Here is a 20,507-nt window from a genome sequence, read left to right as displayed (position 1 = left end):
AACGTGGGACGTTAAACTAAATGTTTCATTTCATCTTAATTTCCATGTACAATACCTGCTTCTTGAGTTATACATAATATTTTCAATCTGTGCTAAACTAGTGTATTAATATAGGTTGCTGACGTTATAGTACCTACAATTCTCCGCAGAATTTGATATTTATGAATTCTGATAGAACAACTTCGTGTAGGCTTTGCTTTGGAAGTAGTTTGGAAATACGTGACTTGTTAAACAATGCATGCTAGAAAGTATCTCTCATCCATGTTCCCGAATAGTTTGTTTTCTGCATTACTACTCCCTGAATACAGCGTGGGTGTAAAGTCAGTTCTTATTTGTAACAATGAATATTTCTAAAACTAAACAACTTATCACAGTTTTTTTTTCATCGAATACATTATTAGAGTGCACCATTTGGTTATTAAGTTACATTGCAACGTATGCACCCGCATTTTCCACAACTTCTAAAATGTTAACTGGCCAGCTAAGCTGATGCCAGTTTCTAGGATAATCTAGATTAAAAATAGGTATTGACTTTACAACCACCGTGTATATTCTAAAACTGTTAAATTATTCCTCGTTTTCCTGTAGATTTCATAATATTTTTTATAGAAACGTTGCTTTCATCAATTTCTAATTTACGACGGCAGGGTTGGCTGGTTTAAACAGCTGTTTTTTTTTTCAAAAAACGCAACAGGTTTAAACCAAAAAAAGAAAAAAAGAACGAAAAATGCTTTAAATCGTGTGAACTTCATGGTGACGTTTCCACATATCACACCATCTGCATTATGTTTACCTACTTTTCATCTTTTAATCAAGGGGTCCCGTGTTCAATTCTCGGTCGAACCACAACCCATCTTTCAAGTGTAAACCAAGTAGCGATTAGGTGTCCCTTTAAGCGAAAGTCTTCTTCGTGATAACTTTTGTATTTCATAAGGATGTTAAGGCTAAACATACGAAACGAAACCAAATTGTATATTTCTACTTGCCTGAATGCCTGTTGTTTTATAAAGAAGCCAAGGTTGCTTAAATATATTGATAGAAACTGGCAAAATGTATCAACTGCCTACGTAGCTTCCAACATCAGCTTGGATTCGACTTTGTTTTAATTTTGTTGAATGTTATCTACATAATAAATTTGTCATTTAACCCTACAATCACACCGTGGGGTCACCGGCGACCCCAGTGTATATAAAATGCGTTCTGCGCCAGCGCCGTTGAGAGAGGGAAACACAACACTTCGTCTAGCTTCAGTTCGGAGCATGCTGTTGACACTGCAAGTTGCATTGTTGTGTTGTTGCGGAAAGTTCTGTGTTATTTTGAGTGATCGGGTCATATATGACCCCACGGTGTGATTAATGAAACATAGTTTGTTTTGAATAGCCATATACAAATCATTTTCTAGTGGGCGATTTTTTTTTAGGAATGGCGGCATCAAGGAAGTTTTTTAACCAGGAAGATATTGTACGCATTTTAGAAGAATCAGATGATGATCTGTTCGATGCTGATGAACTGTTAAGTGAAAATGAGGATAATGAGGAGCAGGATGATCAATCGGAGGATGAATTTGAAGCTGATGCTGATAACGATGATGTTGTCCACTTGTTACGACGTAAAGTCATTTATGGGAAGAATGGCAGTAAGTGGTATACTAAACCCTTCCACCAAAAATCCACTAGAACGTTGAAAAAAAACATTGTTATTCATCTCCCAGGGCCCAAGAAGGAAGCGAAACAAAGAACCGATGCAAAAGGACATTTGGCTACTGTTTTTTCCAGATGACATTTTGAGCACAATTGTGATTTTTACCAATGAAGAAATAGAAAGACAAAAATGTGTCTTCAAATCAGATCAGAGTTATCTATCCCCCACTGACAAAATTGAATTGTGGGTCTTATTTGGTTTGCTTTATCTAGCCGGTGTTCTAAAAAATTCTCACCTGACAGTAAGTGATATGTGGTCTGAAGCGTTTGGTCCACCTGCATTTAGGAGCACTATGTCAAGAAATAGATTTGAATTTCTCATAAACTGCTTGCCCTTTGACGATAAAGCTACAAGGGACCAAAGGAAATCTGTAGACAAACTCGCTGCCATCCGTGAAGTGTGGGATATCTTTGTACGTCACTGCTCTGAATATTATACTCCTTCAGAATATGTCACGATAGATGAACAATTATTGGGGTTCAGGTGTAGATGCCCTCTGAAAATGTACATTCCCAGCAAGCCCGATAAATATGGGATAAAAGTTATTATGATGTGTGACGCCAAAACATCGTATATGTGTGCAGCAAAACCATATGTTGGACAAGAGAGAAGAGATTCACAGCTTACAATTCCATTCTTACTATTGTTATAATGTAGAACTCGTGTATTTTAGACTAATTGGATAATCGGTAAAGAAACGAATTTTGTCAACATATATAAAATGTGATACGTGAAATGTATAAGATTATATAACCTAATAAACCTAACCTAACCTCAACTCATTTAACCTTACTTAACCTAATCTAATACATATAGATATAATCTAACATATATATACATGTATACACATATATACATAACCTACATAAACAAATATAATCTAACAAACCACACATTATCTACCCTAAGTTAACCTAACCTAATATTATCTAATCTAACATAATATAACCGTATCTAGTCTAATAAAACGACTCTCGAGACTAGGGTCTTATATGACCCCACGGTGTGATACATGTCCTAATAATAGCATGGTGTGGTTGTAGGGTTAATATGATACGTTGAACTTAAAATTTTACATACAAATACATTTAAACTAATAATAGGATTTTCCCAATGGCTAAGGCGGGAGTTTCTTGATTTATATGTAATTCTGTATAATGTTTTTACTTCTGTAACTACTTATCTTTTTGTCCTTCCGAAATGACTCTTGACAATTATATTAACAACTAGGCCTATGTAAAGATCAGTATAACGTATTTTTATCAGGAGTCCTTCGTGAGTGAGTCGACAATCTCACTTGTGACCAATTAGTCCCGGTTTCGTGTCGAAATGTACAATTTCTCTTGGATGTAACCCGAGAAGCGATTTGGATTCCCTTTCAGCATAACCTTGTTGTTGCATAATAACACCAAGACGAAACAAATTAATTTCTGTCCATATCTAATATAAATACATAGAGTAAATTATTTAAACAAAAAAAAAACTTTTTTTTCAATAAAAACCATGGTTTTTGCCAAACCTGTACAACTGCTTGAAAATTAGTATGTAATTTTTCTTTTATTGGAAAAATAAAACGTCAGTGCAAATATTAATTTTTGAGGATGCGCCAATTGCAACTGACTCGGTGAGACTCTCGTCTAAAATCAATGTAATTTGTTTAAGGGCATCAGTTGTATGCTCTAAATTTCCATTACTATTAGTTGAGTGCTTAATGTGTATTTCATTACAGGTCTAAGAAATGAAAAACTGGGAGGCCACAGCTTAGAAGCCATCACAAGAAACATCATGAAAAAGACAAGTGCAATAGCTGAGCAATTTAGTTGGCACGTTGCAAAAGGAAAGCTTTCCTCGTTAACCACTAACACAATAATAGGTAAGAAACTCTCCCTACTGTTCTTTAATCTCATTTTCAGAGTGGAAAACAAAATATAAAAGTTGTCATTTGAAGAGGGATACACTATGTTTAAAATATTGTATAAAAAAAAAAACATTATGGTGCCCTTTTTATTTTCTTCGCTTTAAATACTTACTATTGTGCCATGAATACTTCTCAGAACCATCTTCCTGTGAACTTTATTTCCCAAAAGCATATACTGCAACCGCTGTTATAACATTTAAAAGGCTTTGGAAATCCTTATTTTAGCAAAATGTGCAATTTTCCTGTCCTCAAGTGACACGTTACATTTAAGTGTCCGTGGAAGAGAGAGCTGAATATGTATAAAATATATTTCATCTTTTTACTGAATTGTTCTGTCATGTTGGTAGTTTTCTTGAGCATTTCATGATTAATTCCTACATTATCAAAATTATTCATTTGTATAAGGCAAAGTAATATGTATGGCCTGCTCCGTGGCAAAGAAATCGAGCAAGGTAGCGGTCATCAAAGCCTTAGTAACCATCTCGGCATTCATCTTGTGCGACTGAGGGAAAAAGAATGATCAGGCCCAGATTTGAGATCGGAGCCTTCGGAATGAGACGCTAGTTCTTCATCAACTCAATTGCTGCCACATGTTTTCAAATTATTATTATTTTTAATATTAGGTTTAATATTTATAAAATTCTATACTTTTTAAAAATAAAAGTGCGACAACTTCAACATGTTAAAACGACCGTAATTAAGCTACAGTCTGAGGTATGTCACCTTCAGCTTTAGCTGTTGTCTTCCTTGCCCTTTACACTTTCTTCAGGATGTTACTTTTGTAACACATTATTGTCTTCACAACCTGCTGTAGGTCCTACACAAACATTTTAAATATTTTTGTAAGTTTAAGATGTAATAATTGATCTCTAATCATTCCCTGCTGTTATTATGTTATTAAACACTGCCTATTATTTTTATTTTCAGAAACTGCAACACGAGAGAAACGCAACTAACGATGAGATCGCGTAGATTATTGGGATTTGGCTTCAACATGCCATACAGAGACGAACAAGAAAATCAGTTAAGAATTCAGCTGCAGTTCCACAGAACTTGGAGTGACAATTCCCAGCGTCGAAATTAGAGTTAGTTGTGGTAATAAAAAGTGAGATTATACAGAAGCAAATGAGTATTTCTTGTTATTCAGCAATGTGATATTTCTTGAAAGTAGCAAAAAAGTGACATTTCGTGAAAAGATCTATTCCCCATGCGCCGTAGATTTGTGGAACATATTTTTTGCAACATCCATAAATATTGTTGTTGTTGATTTTTATTGAATTAGCGTGTCAGTGACATAATTTCCTGGAACAAGTTTTTACAAGTTAAAATGTGAATTTCTGATATTTGAGAAGATTGTTCTTAATGTATAGAAACAAATAATACGAGCAGCATGAAGATTCTGCTGAAGAGAATTTAAATAAATAAAACCAGAATAGTGTACATTTATATTTTTATTTAGCTACTAACCGATATAAACTGATATATATGCATATTTTTTATAGTGGACAGTGTAAATTATAACTACATAATATTAGCTTGCTCTCATATTTTTTTTCTCCTCAAAATCTTATTTATGCACAGAATGTTTCTGGGTGTTCCACTGCTACTACTGGTATGTGGCCACGCCGTGTATGTATGTTGGGGTGTCTTATGTCATATTGCGAGGTTCAGACTGCAAATTAGTCTTCACAATCATCGCGTGCCAGTTTTCAAAGCGGCTATATTGAATTTATTATTTTTAAGATAGGAAAAGGTTTGCCAACAATTGTTTCTTGAATTGGATGTCTAAACCTCATTTTTTTTTTTTTTTGGATCCAATACAGCCGCTTTCAAAACTGGCAGGCGACGATTATGAACACACTGATATCCAGTTTGAATCTCGTAAGTCACATAAGACACCCCAACATATATGCACGACGTGGCCATATACCAGTAGCACCAGTGGAACACCCAGAAACCATTTGTATAAATAAGATTTTGAGTAAAAAATAATGCTTAAAATTATGAGAACAAGCTAACATTATTGTAGTTACAATTTACACTCTTTATTATTATTATTAATATTTTTTTTATTTTATTTTTATTTATTAATTTATTTATTTATTTTGTCTGAGTCTGTGGGCCGCAATGGTTTTTCGTCATGAAGACAGAGTGAGGCAAAGGCGTCTAAGCAGGTAAAATTGGACAGAAGAATATTATGTTTTCTTCCAGCTGCTATGTCACAGTATGGCCGCCTTGTTTTCGACCCACTATTTGTTCCCAGCAAGAAGCCATTATATATACACAATGACGCAAAAGGCTGGAGCCCATAGGCCAACTCGGTTACTATTGCAGATATGAAAACAAGGTTAGATATGTAAGGACACTTTTAAATTCCAGCAACACTTTTGTTTTTGTACTAGTGTACCGCTCAATAAAGAAAATGCGTTACCATACATCATGTTGGGCTACACGAATGAAATAATGTGTGGTTTAAAATTAGCTACACCGAGAAGAATTGAAAGGAGACACAGTGAAGAATAAACATGCAAATGCAATATCTACGCCAGTGGCGTAGCAACCACGGTGTTGGGGTGGGGGAGGAAGAGCAGATACGAAGGACGCGAAATTGGGTCTTGCACTATATTTTTCATTGTGTCTTTCCGTTCCCTTTGGTCCAAATAATTTCAAACCACACTTTCTTTCATTCAGTGTTATCCAACAGTGGCAGCTTTGTACTTCTCGTTACTATTGGGCAGTATACTAATATAAATACAAAACTTGCTGCATTTTAAAAATTTCCTTCTATATCTTACCTTGTTTCCGTATCTGCAATGGTAACCGGGTTGGCCTATGGGCTTCGCATTATATCATGTACAGAAAATATTCTGTAAATATTTTGTCATGTACAGAAAATATTCCCTAAATATTTTGTCATGCACAGAAACTATTCTCTAAATATTTTCTGAGATGTACAAAAAATATTCACTAAATATATTTTGGCATATGTAGGAAAATATTGTCTGTGTTACTGGTAAATAATTTTAAAATATTCCATGAGAAACATTTTAAAAACCATTCCGTTAACATTGTATAAAACGTTTCAAATACATTTTCAGTAATGTTTGGAAATCGTACAGGAAACATTTTTTGGAAATCTTCTCTAACGGCGTATAAAATATTTCTGCAACGTTTTTGAGTATATTCAGAGAATGTTTTCAGTATTATGTGGAAAATGTTTTCAAAAACATATGGAATATATATCCTTAAGGGAAGTAGGATACATTTTCTGAAGGAAAATGATGGCACGTTTTAGAAACGTTTTCAAAATATTTCATTGCTGTGTGGGGTGCTGCCTACACCCCTGACTATTAGACATTTTAATCCTTTCTGACCCAGTCAGTCTTGGCGTTTTCCTACATTTTCAGTTAGTGACACATTGCTCTAAAACTGTTTAACCGATTGATATGGTTAAAGCCTTATACCATAGAAGATGGATGTGGCTATTCTTTGGTGTAAGTTACCGTGCAGTGTTGCCAAAGGAGGGAAATTATTGAAGGAAATGTAAGGTATTTTTTTAAAGTCCCTAACCGAATTTCAAGATTTTTTGTAGCTGGCACCACTGTTACCACATGGGTCCCAGTCACCTAAAACATTCTTTGATGTGTTGTCAAGGTATAGTGAAGGTACAGTGGCTTCCATTCAAAGAGAGAAAGAAAAAAATCTCTGTCATCATACACACATGAAATTTTGACTTGCCTCAGAAGCAAAAAATCAACAAATATGCCAAGGCTGGAGCTTCCCTAATTACCCTATTGAAATTTATTATGGTGCCTTCTATAGACCAAAGAGAAAGCTTTCAGGTAGTGGTACGTTTGTTCCAGTGTAGCCAGGAAGAGGGAAATAATAGAGGAGAATATAGGGTAATTTCCCGAATTTTTCACCTAAAATCGGGAATTACCCTACTCAAACTTTCTATGCTGCGTTGTGTAAGACAAGGACAAGGCTTTCAAACAGTGTTACGTTTCTTCGAATGTAGCCAACAAGAGAGAAATAATAGAGACACAAAAGGAAATTTTCCAAAAATGTCCCTCCTAAAATCTGGAATTTTCTGTAGATGGCAACACTGTTACCAGACAAACACAAACTATCTTAAAATAAAGATTTGTACAGGACTAATACATATGACAAATATCATGGCGATATTTAAGAAACAAAGCTTCTAATTACAAAAATTAAATTCTGTTAAATAGAGAAGTACGGAAAAACTAGAAAAATCATGGGTTGGAACAGTGTTGGGCAAATTTCAATTGTAACGATCTGTACCGGCTTTTCTTCAGTAAGGATTAATCTCCGACTATCGTAAGTTGACTTGCACTCGGACGTATAGGTACAGATTTATGAACAAAAAATTTGAAAATTTCGAAATTTTTTGGCAAATTTAGGGAAATTTTAATTATCCTACTTAGCAACACTGCGCACGGGCCGGTCCAATTGATGCCAACAATTAGGTATCAATCCGAGGTATCTACCTGACAAGTCTTAAGGAGATCTCTCTGCAACGAAGGAAGCTAAGGGAAGAAAGGAAAAAAGAAAATTCGAAAATTCTCGAATTCTTTACTTTGCACTGAAATTTGAGAAGGAAATTCGACACCCAGAAGAAAAAGAAACTAATATGATAAACAATGACTCAACCACATTTAGCCAAAAGAAAATTATCCTGATATTTTAATTTGTCCACACAGATGCGGAGTAAAAAATTGACACACCCGTGTATGCAACTTTGGACACCCCGGTCCGAAAGAGTTAAAGGCGGCTAAAGAAATATAAGGGAAACTTTAGCCTCTTTTGTTTGTATGAAATTTCTCTTGCTTAGATCATGAGATATTTAGAGTTAGAACTTGGTTTGCAAGCGTTGTCAACCATTCTTTTTTTGAACTGCATTATGTGTAATTGCATAATCGTGTATATTAAAATTGGTGATGATGTGAAATTGATAAATAATAATACTCATATAGACAACATAACAGCTTAATAAACCGATAATTAGACATTTTCTTTCAAAACATGTGTTTCTTCGCTCTCATCCGTACTTACATCAGGGTTCCGATACTCCAGCTCCCTCTATAAAATTTCGTTAGTATGACCTAACTCTGAAACATACATATTTAGATTAAGGTGATCAAATCTTAAACTAGAAAAAACGGGACATTTTTTACGTTTGGATAGGTTACTCCCCTAAATATATATTTTTGCCTCTCTCTTTCTCTCTCTCTCTCTCTCTCTGTATCTCTCACAAAAAAGGGCAAATTTACACTTTTTCATTTTAAAACCTATTTAAAAGGTTGTGGAATTAATTAAATAACAAGTAACTATCAGCAACTAACAAAAAATGAAATTTTGAAAACATTACTAAAATATATATAAAACATTCATCAATATCTGTCAATCAACAAAATCTGTCACCGGCAGAATTTATAACAAACTACTCTTAGCATCGGATTCCAACTCATTTTATTTGGTTTTTCTTACTTTTAAACATTATTTCACTTACAGCTAGTTTTCTTTTTACTTTCACTTTTATATTTCTATACTTTTGTTCCCCTTTCGTAAATGACAGTATGTTACATCTTAGTCAAATCACGGAAACACTGTACTGTACAGATGACAGCGCCTTAGTCTTCCACCGCCCGAAACAGGGAGTAAAAACAGTTTGTTTTTCATAAGACTTTCAGCCCCTTGCACTGTCGTCTGCGGAGGGGGAGGCCTAGGAGGGAAAACAATGCAGCCACCACATCTAATATCGCAAACGTCATAATGACGTTGTTCAGTAATTAAACATATTCCGATATAATCACACAGCTTAGAAAATAATAATATTAGTATTTTCTAAGCTATGTGATAAGAAAATAATAATATAAATTAAGAAATTTTAGATTGGAAAGCTTTCTTGTATATAATGTACGTAAATGCAGGACATTTTGGCGTCCCGGGAAAATGTTTCGGGACACCGGGAATGGTAGTGAAAAAACGGGACAATCCCGTTTTTACGGGACGATTGGTCACCCTAATTTAGATAGAAGGTGTGATAGTCCTTCTGATATTTATCGCTTTCGGAATTACATAACTTTGAAATAATGCTATTTTCGCCCTATCTTCATATGTTCTTTTCTAATTGTATAAGTGTGAGGCGAGGATTTCACCAACGGCCACACACACACAGATATATACCGACAAACTGTAAGAAGTGATTCCTGTCACATCAAAATAATAAGAAAAAAACTCATATGGATGTATGGCGAACACTGCATAGTTTTAGAGCTAGGGCTGTCCAAAGTAACGAAAAGGCTAAATTTCAATAGGCCCTATTTCGAATTTCAGAAACTGCGGATGGTGGTTCTTATCAGTGTAAAGGAAGCCACGCATACACAATCAAAAAGTGCATATCTCATCAATTGTCAATAGGTGTAGAGGGTATTCCCTACAGGGTGAAATATTCAGATATGTTTTCAATAGACTTTTCAAATATACCCTGATTTCAAGATGGGTCCAAAGTAGGCACGAGGTAAACGTTGACAATTATGGACATCCAATGCCTTGGAGGGAAGGCGCAAATGTTAGGAATCAGCTGGTTGATGTTTCTTTGTGTTCGGAATAATGTGTAATGATATGTATTTCGCCACGGTATATTTCAGGTTTTCTTCACTTACAAGCGTGAAAGAAAACATCGCAGCACGCGTTTTTCCGAGTAAGAGAGACCGTGCTGTTGACGATCCTTAACACTTCTGATATCACGGCAAAGGATTCCGTGTTCACTGCTGTCAAGGCTTATCATTTGCCTACTTTGGACCAACCATAAAGTCAGATTATATCTCAAAATACGGTTGATGGCATGTCTGGGAATTTCACCGTGCAGAGAATACTCTGTACACCCATTGAACGTTAATGAAATATACAGTTTTGGATTTCGTATGCGTGACTTCCTTTACGCTGATAAGGACCACCATCAACAGTCTCTCGAATTCGAAAAAGGGCCTCTTGAAATTGGGTTTTTTCGAGATTTTGGACAGCCCTAGCTCTGAAACTATGCACTTTTCGCCATAGGTCCATATGAACTTTTTCTCTTATTTTGATGAAAGGAAAGGAATCGCCTCTTAAAGTTTGTCGGCATAGTTCATTAACACCCTATATATATATATATATATAGATAGATAGATAGATAGATAGATAGATAGATAGATAGATATAGATAGGTAGATATATATATATATATATATATATATATATATATATATATATAGATGTAGATAGAGATATAGATTAGATACATGTGTGAGTGTGCGCATATGTTTCATCATAACTTTGCAATGCCTGGACTAATTTTCCATAGTTTGTATACTAAGAAGAAGCCTTTTACGTTGCTCAAATGTATCATTATATATCCTCCTTTTCATATTTATATGCATTCTCATTGACCATCAGTCGCCATGCAAGTGGAGTTTTGAAGTGCATGCTCTTTACTGTGCGTGCTGTTCTAACGAATTTGGAATCGATTCCAGTCAATTAGAGCAAGCGTAGGGAATCGACTACGGAGCTCCGAACTCACTTCCAAGAAAACAATTCCGAGTACAAACGGAATCGATTCTGCAAGCATGTGGCCTTGTATTGTGAAAAGTGAACAGAAGCAGAGTCGAGGCTGGCTGCGGTCGGAATGGAAGTACAGAAAATCAAATGTATTATCAGCGTATCTGTTCGTTACTGCTCAATCCAACTTGAATAAACGAACACTATTGACACCGTCAAAGCTACCTATATACTACATAGTCGCAGGTGTTTCACATTTTAATACATACATTTACTATAATAATTGTAGCGTTTATTTTATGAATGGGTTTATCGCGCCAGATAATGACGTTCAACACAATGATACGTGGTCAGTACTAGGAATATAGGCAGGGGGTGGATCCTGGCGTCCGGACTCCTCCCGATTTGCCTGTACTCTTAGTAATTAACGGGTAATTTTACAAATTTTCTTATGATATATCCTCATATTAAATTTTGACTCCTCGAAACGCTTTCGACACCCTCAAAATAAATTCCGGAGTACGCCCTGGTCAGTACAATGACCCATGTTCTTTTCTTGTATCTTGACTCAATATTGCAATTCGCTACTTAAAATACACTCACAGTTTATTTATTTATTTAACAATAACCAGATACAGTTCAGAGGCCATTTTATATTGGATATCTAACAACAACAACAACAACAACAACAACACCAACAACAATGGAAAGGATTTGGGAAGATGATAATGATAATGAATGTTAATGAACAATAATGATAATTAACAATTCAAATAATAATGATAATGAACCATGGAAATTATTATGTAGTGGGTCCAAAGTCGAAGGGAGGGAATTACGTTTGCAGCATTTGCAGTAGGCATTGCAGGGTTTCGAAGTGCAATCCAAATACTATTATAGTTGGCTGTAGTTATAAAGGAAGATCCAGGGCACTTCGAAGCACTACTGATATGGACAAAATAGCATTTATATGCTAAAAGGAGAAATATGAAACAGTATATTACTTAAATGAGAGAAACACTCATGCTATTAGGAAATCAATAAAGACGTGGGAAAGGAAACTAAGGTGTTCACGACACATAATAAAGGTGCAGTTCATTTGACGTTTCTTCTGGCGTTGGTCGCGATATATGACAGGACTTTCGTTGGAGCCTGAAACTTTATTTAATTTCTTCCATGTATATGTCAGAAACAACTGGAAACTCGGTATGGGATCACTGTATTTAAGTATCGTATTTGCCAACACAAGCTGGGGTGATTGTAGTTGTAATTACTTTGCACTAAAGAGATCAAGTCAAAAGTTGTCATGGCTAAGGAAACAATCAACAACAAAAGATCACTCTTAACTAGCAGGCTCAATATTGAACTTAAGAAGAAAAAATGAAATGAAATGAAATGGAGTTTTACGTCCCATGGTTATGCCGGTTAGGCTAAAGGAGATGGTGATTATAACAAATGGATTAAATGGTAGAATGAAGAAAGTGGGAGGAAACGGGAGAACCTCGAGGAAACTCAGGCACACTGTGTTTGTCCACCAAAAAGTTCACGTAGCGAGGGCTGAGATCAAAACCGGGACCCCTAGGACCAGAGGTGAACGCTCTACCACTGAGCCACCGCAGCCCTTGAACTTAAGAAGAAGTTGATGAAGTGCTATATATGAAGTATCGGACTGTATGGTTTAGAGACATGGACAGTACGGAAGTTAGAGAAGAAATATTTGGAGAACTTCGAAATGTGGTGTTGGAGAAAAATTGAGAAGATAAAATGGACAAAGAAAGCAACAAACGAAGATATTTTAGAACGGATAGGAGAGAAGAGGGCACTTCTATCCAGCATCTTTCGTAGGAAGGCCAATTGGATTGGACACATCTTGCGAAGAAATTGCCTTCTTCACACCGCCATTGAAGGAAAGCGAGGAATAGGAAGAACAGAGCTTATCGATGATTTGAGAAATAGAAGAAAATATTGGGAGTTAAAAGAGGAAGGTGAAGATCGAGAAACGTGGAAGAAGCTTTTCCAGGCCCAAATCTAAAATTGAAAAGAAAATCATCATTAGTCTCAGGACCTGCCGAAAGGCAGACTACTTAAGAAGAAGACGAATTACTTTGTATAATGAATTTATAAGTGCATGTCTTTGTATATACAAACTTCAATTCTAGACAGTACTAGACACAGACACGCAAATACGGCCTTTTGAAGTCATATTCGGGGCCTCAGGGTGGCTCACTGGTAGAGCGCTTACTTTTGGCGCCAGTGGGTAGTGGTTTCATTCCAGTTCCCGCCAAGTGGTTCAAGTAGCTAAAGCGCGTATTTTCTTTAGCTGTATCCTGGATTCAGTTCCCCAGTAAGGGTACTTGTCTCGAGCTAAAATAGTTCAGAATACCTTCTTGCAGTAGGTCGTCTGATATAGTATTGGTGGTAAAAGGGGATATTTAATACCCTGAATCAATCATTCAATCAGTTAGAGCACGGTGATAGAATACTCATATCTGGTCCGAGGGGTCACTGGTTTTATCCCAGGAGATGTGAATTTGCGGTCAACAACATAGTGCTCGTAGAGTCTCTCAAAAGTCTGCAATTTCCTTCCACATTTTCAATTCTTTTATTCTCGTTTACTTTCATTAATCCACCGCCTTCTTCAGTCTCCAGAGCGTAGAAATGGGGGTAAAATTAGAAATTTAATTCATTTCTAATCTCTTGATATTCAGCTTACGAATGGCTCGAACAGATTTTAGTTAGGTGATGTGTAGTCAGCACACCAGCCTCATCACTGTTATTTCTGACTTTCCAGTCCAGAGTTCCATAACTCTTAATTTAAATAATCCCCAAATTATCTTACGCAGTAATAATTTTAGAGGGTGGCCCAGGGTAACTCTCTAGAAGCAACGAAAATCTGATACAGTACCATATATCTGTTCATGCAAAATGCAGATTACAAATATAACACAGGAAATACATTTAAAACTTTCAACTGCAGAAAACAAAATTTTATTTAAAATTATATTAAGTTACATTTTCTTTGTGCTTAAAACATTTATTTTAGTTTCTCCGTTTGGATAGTTAATTTTGTGTGAATCAGTATTTCTGGCATATGTAAAAAGTGATAATTCCGTACATCTACACTTAAGAACAATAGATGCTTTATTTAAGTTCAACCAAAGTTTACATTTTCACGCATTTTCATGCTTCAGTTCAGCGGTCCCTGGGAACCGAAATCGATCGTTGGACAATTTTGTGTCACAATATCAATCACATGTAAAATCTCACCAATCGTAGTAAAACACGCATTTATCGCCATTTGGTGGTTACGCTTGAGTCTACCAGTCTATTTGGGACTTTACGGGTGATTGAGCCGCCCAAGAATTTTCGGGGTACTCAAGTATAAGTACTTCAGCTAAAGTTTGATTTTTGCAACTGTTACATAGTTGTCAATGAATATTTAGTTACAAAGTTGCCTAGTTGGTTTAATTAATTGTCAGTGACGTATATAACTCTCCGCAGTAATCGGCAAGCCTTTTGAAAGTGTTCCTTTCGTCAGTGTATAGTTTGCAAATACGAAAGTATCTTACGTTTGATTAGGTTTGTTCGGTACGATAGGCACAGTGCAGTTGTTATAGTGATAATAGCTTACGCACACTGCTAGATATCTTTATCAAAGACAGCAAACTTAAGCACAAGAGTATTGGTACCTGCGACGCATAGAAACGAATGTCCACTCCAAAAAGAAGTTATAAGGATTTATCTGGAGCAGTCTGGTAGTAAAAGCGGATGGTGTGTGAACGAGTGACGCAGCAGCGAAATTCGCGAGTGTTAGTGACGTTAACTACGGTGATTCCCTACAAGCTGAACAACTCAAAGATGTAAGTATAATAACATTAAAAGAAAGAAATTAGTGGAAACTATTGAATACATTAAGAAAAAAAGAGTAAAAGTAAAAACTAAAGTAATAGAGGTTAGAGTAAAGCGCGCATAAGTTACCTACAGTGAATCGAAAAAGTATTCGGACAGTCCCAGGTTTTGTATAATTTCAATGGTACTTTTCGTATGAAAGATGTAAAGTGGGTGATAAAATTACGTCTATTAGTGTATGAATATATTACGAAGTGGCTTTAAAATAAAAGCTTTTTTCTCTCTGTAACAAAATAAAATAAAATAGAATAAAATAAAATAAATAAATAAAAAGAAAAAGAAAACAATTCTAAAATTGTACGTGGAAAAAGTATTCGTACAGCTGACGTATTCAAGAAAATAATAGAAATCACCACATCACTTTTCAACTGATTAATACCTTATAGGGTTGTTGTTAACGGTTATAATAGCCTGAAGTCTTCTGTAAATGGGAGCGACTAAGTTCGCTGTGATTTTATGTGAAATATTGTCACATTCTTCCAATAAAGCATTTTAGAATACTGCTTTGTTAGAAATAACCCCTATCTTACTTTTTGGTTAAAAAAAATGTCTCAGAAATGCTCTATAGGATTGATGTCCGATCACTACGTATGTGTGAAAGAACTTGTTTGAGTACATTATTAGCAACCACATCCTAGTATTATGTGTGGTATGTTAAGGATCCTTATCGTGCAAAAATGCAAAGTCATTATTGGAACTCATTCTTGCAGTTTTTTGCCGAAGATTCCTATTTAAAATATTGATATAGTTTCTTTGGTTTAACGTTCCTTCTATAAAATACAAATTTCTAACACCAACAGCATTCACTAACCGTCAAACAAGCTTAGTTCCTCCAAGTTTCACTTTGGGAGTACGATTTTTGGGATCGATCTTTGTCCTCTTCATTCTTCGAATACTTTTTTCTACCATTTGACCTAAACAAATTGTATTTAATTCTCGTCGATGAAAATAACTTTGTTTCAAATGTCGATTGGCTTATTTATGCCCTTCAGAACGAATTCTAGGCGCTTCTTGCGATTACTGTTAATACTTCAAGTTTTGTTTCTTGAGATACAGCAATTGTAGCATGCTGTTTTCAAGGCATTCCTCGATATTAGCCAATGATACTTTTAATCGTTCTTCTGGGCGACCACTTCTACGTTCGTTTTTAATTGACTTCGTAAATGCTGAATCTATCTAATATGAACTGCACCATTGAGACAAGTCGTTCCGTGATCTTAGATATTTGAGACACCGATTTAGTCTAATTGTGAACCCTGATAATAATTTTTCCTTCATTCTCCGTTGTTTCTTTTCTTTGTGCCCCATCTTGTCATTTTTCTAAATGTAGTAAACGAAGAACAAGAAATAGCTTAATACTTCTGTCAGCAACCTTCTATAGCAATAATGCAAGAGTAATCACACTAATAGTGCTTGGCAGACATCTTTACTACGAACAAATGCACCGTGTACAAATGCTTTTTCGGTGGGAGTAAGAAGTGAAATCAGAAAACCACACTGAATAGGTATTTCCAAATATATGTTATGATCGAATGACACTGCTAATCGGTATCTTAGAGGAAATATAGTTTTTGCGAAGAGAAGAGATGAAGAGATATCTTTGAAACAAGGTGTCGTAGAACCAATTGGGGAACCACATATATAAGTTAATTTAAGGGAGTCCCTTACTATAGCTTGTGACAAGAAAATCAAGTCAGCTGTTGTTCTTCGAAATAACTCTATGATTGGGGAGGTGGTAAAAATGCCTCCGTACACTTCGGCGAATTTGTTAATTTAAGGCACCAAGGTATCTTCCTTTGTCGAGTCCAGAAGAGAGTTATTACGGCGCTAATAATGTAATGCAATTCGCAAAATAGACTGTATATTCCGGTGCCATATACTCCGACACTTCTTCTCTCCATTTAATATTTATACTGGCACCTTTCGTAGTGAGATTGTATATATAACGTTTATAATTGGTCGTAACACTAGAAAATTCATATGCAAAATGTAGGATAGATTATCAGCGCCAGTGCGTGACAGTTCTCGTTTCGAAAATAGTTATATAGAGAATGTTTCGAAAACTGTAGGAATAGTAATCCTAACAAATGAAAAGAGAGGAAATACCGCTCCTCCTAATTCGAGTGTCCTTATTTGCGTGAAAGTATCTTGGTAATAGGGAGATGACCAAAAGCGCCAGTTGTTTTTGGGTTTTGAAACCATTTTGTTATTTCAAAACCGAAACTAAGTTTCTTTTTATATCATATCATGGCTTCAAAAATCGAAAATCTGCTTCGGTTTTCAAAACCGATAAATCGGTTTCTAGTTTTTGAACCAGAAAATATGGTGACGGTTTTCAAACTCGAAAATCAATTTTTTGTTTTGAAACCGAAAACTAGTTTCACTTTGTGGAACCGAAAAACAGATTCGATTTTCAGATATTCAATTTCACTAAAATCTGAAAACGTTATGAAATGCAAATTGCACTAAGGGCCTATCCGCTTTGCCATAAGGACCAGACTGTGACATGTGATCAGAACAAAAGTCATGTGATCCAGTCTGGAGATTCCAAATCCAGACGTGAGATATTTCAAGCACGTACCCTCCACGTGGGGCGCCCTGGGTAATTCGAAGAAGAAGCATATGCTTATCATTATTATTGATTTTACTCAAACAACTTGATTTTTAACAATGCCTTATCCATATTTACCCGACGTGCTATTGATCATTTCTAAGCTCTTCATTATATATTTGCAATGAGCTTTTTATCAGCAATCTCCTTGTTATATTATTTTTGAGATATGTAGACAACCTCAATTTTTAAATTGATTTTTCATTGACTTCAGTGTTCATGTTTCGTGATCTTTCACTATGTTCCATCCATTTTAGAACAATTTGCTTTTAAAATATAGAACCTACATGGTCTCTTCTGCATTTGAGCTGAATTTGAGCAATCTCCCTCTTTTGGTTTCTGAGATAAGTGGAAGAATTATTTGTTTTTCATGGATTTTCCATTGACATTAATCTTAATGTGTCGTGATTTTTTCTGTTTCATCCATTTTAGGACAATTTGATTTGGAGTGTAGAATCTACATAACCTCTTCTACATTTGAGATGAATTTCAACCATCTCTCCCTAATATTGTTCACATCATTGCAACCGGATAGGTTATTTGGACAACTATGCTAGCCACATTGTATTCAATACACTATACATTTGATCAGTCAATAGGCTAAGAGTAAATATATCTATGCGTTGTTCTCTTTCCCATTATTTATACACAATATATTTGTTTTTGGTTGACATGGTTTTCGTGTAGAAACAGAACCTATTTATAACGTCCCTGAAGGGAGTTTTATTGAAGCACGTAAAGGGGCAGATTGGATATCTAAGTGTATGTACTTAGCGCGTACATACGCTTAATTACTCGTTTACATTTCTGTTTTATATTACAATATCTTATCTATAATGTCATTATATAGTACGAGAGAGTTCAGGAGAATAGTCAATAGTAATATTTTTCCTTTTTTATTAGGATATCCGATACAGACTTTCCGTATGTAGATTTTACGTCGTCAGGCGATTATATGGATACTAAGTGGAAGTTTCTTTTAAGCATATTCAACTATTCTAATGATTTGTTGTTGAAAAGGTAAGTCTAAGTTAAGTCTGAATATGAAAACAAGCAAATAAAGACGTAATAAACACAAATAATAAAAATCTATTTTTTCAGAGATATAAAATGTGTAGGGTGACCAGACATACTCTTTTTAAGAGTATTATACTCTTTTCGAGGTTCATATACTCTATACTCTTTTTTCTTCCCAAAAATATCGAATTATACTCTTTTGTGGTATTTTCAATTTCATTTAGCGTTTAATGCATTTTCCCATTGAAAATCGCATTTGTTTTCCTGTAAAAACTTGGACGTTGACAACACTTGAATATAAAAGCATGTCTTCTAAAAATTCATAGCATATCAAATGAAATCTCGGAAACTGTGTCGAACGTATTAATGGGTACACTACGTCAGTTTTGTTTGGAAAATAAGGTCATCGGTCTTCTAGCTGATAATGCACCAGTAAATTTTGGAAGCATAAAAAATAAAACAACAGGAAATGTGCATAGCGAACTAGAGTGCAGGTTGAAGAAAAATGTTTTGCCTATCGGATGTGGGGCTCACATTCTTCACAATGGAATTTCTGTGGCGTGTTCGAGACTAATACCGATCGATATTGAGAATTTGGTTTTTAAAATATAGTACCATTTCAGTATTTTTACTGTAAGGACAAAAATTTGAAAAACTTTTGTGAGTCATTGGCTGTCATTATGAGGGTCTTTTGTATCGCTCAAAGACGAGATTCTTGTCTCTGCTGCCGTGTGCAGAAAAAAATATACATCAGTATGAACCACTTACAGGGTACTTTTTGACTGATTAAAATGTTCCAATAGTCAATTTCTTTCGAGACGAAACAAGTGAGTTGTGGTTGTATTTCCTGCATACTCAGCTGATCTTGTTCACTGAAACAATTACAAAAATTGAGAGGCAGGATATAACAGCGACTGAAGTTCCTGATGAATATTTTGAACTTCTGAGGAAATACAAAGATAGAATTGAACAAAACTTTTATCCGTTTTCTGCTAGAAATTTACTTACGAAACTTGTAAAAGAAGGGAATATAAAAGAGGAATATGCCTACTCAGTGTCAAGAAGGTTTAAGTTTGAAGTGATAACATACTTAGAGACGTGGTCACAACGTTTCTTCGGAGAAGTAAACAAGATGAAACATTTACTACTTGACACATCAGTTACCTATGAAGAATTTCAGGAGTCGTTTGCATATTTCTATGAGCAGGCAAAACATGTAGACAGTTCGTTGGAATTCAATGATGATATTTTTGACAGTTACTGTGCAATATCCAGATGTGTTAAAGAACACCTTGAACAATGGGGAGAGAAAAGAGAGACAATGATGGGCAAATGGAAAATAGTGTACAAAGATTTAGTGCGGGCTGGGTCAAATTTATAAAAGTGATTGTGCCACTCGTGCAATTCTTGTTTACTTTACCGGGCACTAATGTTGATTGTGAGAAGCTCTTCAGTGTTATTAACACTTACTGGAGCGAGGAGAAAAGTCAACTCACAGTGTCGACACTGGAACAAGTGATGAAAGTGAAGTTCAATGTAAGCATGACCTGTGAAGAGTTCAGACTGGCAATAAAGGATAACATTAACTTACTCAAGAAAGCAAGATCGTCGCAGAAGTATGAATGATGGCGAGTAAAACTGTTTTAAGTATTTGACTCATTTGCATGTGCCCTGGATAAAACACTGTAATTCACCTTGTCTTCATACTTAGTCATTTTTTTTATATATACTCTTTTGGATTTAAAAAAATCTGGTCACCCTAAAAATGTGGGAATTACAAAATGAAAT

The sequence above is a fragment of the Thermobia domestica genome, chromosome 2, assembly GCF_964235325.1.
Source record: "Thermobia domestica chromosome 2, izTheDome1.hap1.1, whole genome shotgun sequence".
Classification (NCBI taxonomy): domain Eukaryota; kingdom Metazoa; phylum Arthropoda; class Insecta; order Zygentoma; family Lepismatidae; genus Thermobia; species Thermobia domestica.
Note: the sequence above shows the minus strand (reverse complement) of the source record.